Raw genomic sequence first — 3,357 nt, forward strand, 5'->3', positions numbered from 1 at the left:
TCGCTGGAAAATTCCCGGTAAGTATCGTAGAAAAAGTAGTTTGACTGTCGGGTTGTTCACTTAGCCGGAAGCATTTGCTATAAGTCACTTCGTGTTGGGAGGCAAAGTGCACACACAGTGTGGAACACGAGATTCTATACTCCCTCCTCCACCCCCGGCTTTTCTAACCCCGTGAAACGACAGCGTACGTCGCCGGGGGAGAGTTATTCGGTCTGGGGCGGCCATGCAGGGACACGCCGATAGAACTTTTACAAGGATCCCAGACGTCAGCGAGAAGAGAAATGTCCGCGCGTGCTGTTCGTTGTCTTTTGTCTCAGAATAAAAAAAAAAGTATTACCGTGATTTCAATGAATTGAGAGAATAAAAACTCCCGAGTTGAGAACTAATTCTTTGAGAGAGGGTGGGCGGAAGGGGAAGCCGAGGGGGGCGGGGAGAAAAATTAAAAACAGAACTACAAAGGGACTCAACGAAGTGGCAGGAGGCGGAATAAAAGCAAACCATGTGCACAAAACTTCGTTCTGACTGGATGAAGAAAAAACAAAAGTATATTTGAGGAAGTTAATTAAATTGTCATAACACTAGAAGGGGAAAACAAATCCAGTTTAAAAGAATGTCCCAAAGATAAAAAGTCTACACCCAGGATTTCAATTATGGTAAGAAGGGTATTTTAGCTTAATCTCACTGAGTTAATTTCAAATAAGATTCAACTTGTGAGCTGGCATAATCCGGACGGATGAAGCTCGAATATTTGGGGTGAACGGGATTTTCCAAAATAAATTCATCTTCAGTCGTTAAAAATAAATCTTCGTTTAAATAAGTAAAATTGCGGTCTTAAAATCCCCTAAGATGCTTCGTCGATTCACTCGTAAACGAAATTCATCAGAAAAACTCTGTGCATTTATTAGAAAATTCGAGTCAAGAAAAATTTCGATAAATTTTCTGAACACTGTTTAACAAGCAATTGTGTAACAACTTTTGATACCCTTTTAGTGAATTTTTTCGGGAATTTTTAGTGCCCTGAATAAGTACTTGGCAACTAACTATTTCGTCAACGTTAAATATTCAAGGCACAGCTCAACAATTAAACGAAATTAATTGAAGGATCCGGATAATCTGCGCTGAGGATCAGGCGAGCTGATTCGTTTGATGGTGCAGTAAAACCCCTCATAATTTTCGCAGGGAGATTCTCATAATTAAACGCTCCATAAACAATATAAAAAATACATCACGAGGGGGAATTTACAGATAGTAAGAACATCCATGACATGTTAAAAGTTTCCGGATACATGTATTATTCGGCTATTCTGAGAGCTTTTCGCTGTAACTGTAAGTGACAAAAGGTCGGATTGGAATGACACATTGACAAACCACATGCAGTAATCGTGAAACATAGTCGATCTATAATTAACCAATAGTAAAGGGACGTTGCACAGCCGCGCGAAATTAGAGAGATGAATTTACGGTCGCATTATATCTATTTCGATATTTCCCACAAATTAATGGATGATGGTTGATTGTGATTCTAGGTTAGAGAATTTTTGTTCCATGGATTATTTATCGACACATCAACTATACTATGATTCTTAGCGCCAGCTCTGGACGTATTATAGTCTCGTTAAAAGCTCGCGGGTGTTTCCTTGGTACCTAAAAGTTACCGTTGTTACACGTCCACAATGAGGATAGGATAACTCGGTTGTAAACTTGTTTGGTCCTCGTTTTTGGTGTATTAGGCGGTGGCCATTATTTGACAAAATCTGATAATCTAGGAAAATTTTGTGATCCCCAGGATTGGAACTCAGGTCTCCGGCCGCACAGATCGGGACTTTACCTACTTGCCCAGACACTCAACTAGAGAAATTTTATTTTCCCGTACAGTCAATTTTACCCTTCCAGTCAGTAATTTTGACTCCTCCAGTTCCGTAATTTTCATTTATTTCTCCCTCCAATCTCCCCTCTCATCTATCTCTTGATCGAAACCCCAAATTCATTTTAGTTCGCCATCAGTTGATGTTATGATAAAATAGTTGAGACGTAAAACAAGAGTTTGAAATTCGATGATTAAAAATTAATTGACAAAAACCTGTAGTTTACCCAGCAGCCCTTGATCTCTAGTCGCCATTGGTGTAATTATCCAATGAACTAATTAGAACCGTCAAAGGTTATTGCGCACAGTCTCTGGGTCTTTGATGCTTCAAGAAATGCCCTTCACCGGGTTGAGTATAAATCGCTTACCATCTCACGACCGCTTCCCATGATTGAAAGGATGAGAGTGGATGGGAGGTGGGTAATGGATACCACATCATGTCTCAGTGAACGTCAGTAGCGTAAATCAATCAGTTGCCCTGGCATCTATCGGTGCACCGATCCGAGTAATTTTATCTAGAGAAATAGTTAAAAACATATTATAGTTTTTTTAGAGGTCGGGGAGGGATTCACTGGCGAAGAAAATGTCTTTGATGTCCTTTTTTAAGTATATCTCATTCTGGGGATCCTCCTGCCAACCGAGAGTAATGCTACCTGAAGAGAGGGGCTTGGGAAACGAGACGTGGGATAATATCACGTCTAGCTGGATTTACTCAGAGTAAATAGAGTGCCAGGACCTGAAGGCAAATGCATCTACACAGAATATCTTATTTCCATGGTTTTGCCTTACCCACGAAATTTACAAACTGCGTATCCATCCGAAAGTATCATCAGGGATTCTATCGTTCTTCCATTAAACCCAGAGAGATCATTTTCATATCGTCAGGGGGGATAGATTCAGTTGATGGGGATATGATGAACAGTTTTTTTGTTAATATTATTTATTCATGAAAAACTCCCTAGCCTCGGTCGCCCAGAAAATCCAATAATTTCAATAAACTCTCGACACTTTCGATTTTTCATTTACTAGAAAATTAAAATTTCGTTCTGTGGTAATTTAATAATTTCGGACTTATTTTCGGCGAGGTTGACCGCGGATCTTGAATTGTTAATTAACACTATAGAATATTAATTAACAGTCCTCTCCGAATATATAGACTGAAAAATATTTAGTAGGGCTTATCTTCTGTCGGACTTAACTCATAGAAATCAGTGAGTTCTCGTTAATTTCTCAACCCATCCATTACGAGGCCCTCAATCCATCCAAAATCTCATGATAAACTCTACTTACACCTCAATATGTATACACCCCACCGGATAATGGGGTCGGTGCAAAGCGTTACGACACCTGCGAGCTAGGTGCCACATTGGAGATTTGTAAGGTGTGCGCTGAGATATGAATTATGAGCTGGTATACAAAGCCACGTTCTCTGCTGGCAGTGGTCTAAACAGAGATGGAATACAAAATCATACGATGGAGAATGCAGGAACTTT

The sequence above is a fragment of the Diachasmimorpha longicaudata genome, chromosome 2, assembly GCF_034640455.1.
Source record: "Diachasmimorpha longicaudata isolate KC_UGA_2023 chromosome 2, iyDiaLong2, whole genome shotgun sequence".
NCBI classification, from domain to species: Eukaryota; Metazoa; Arthropoda; class Insecta; order Hymenoptera; family Braconidae; genus Diachasmimorpha; species Diachasmimorpha longicaudata.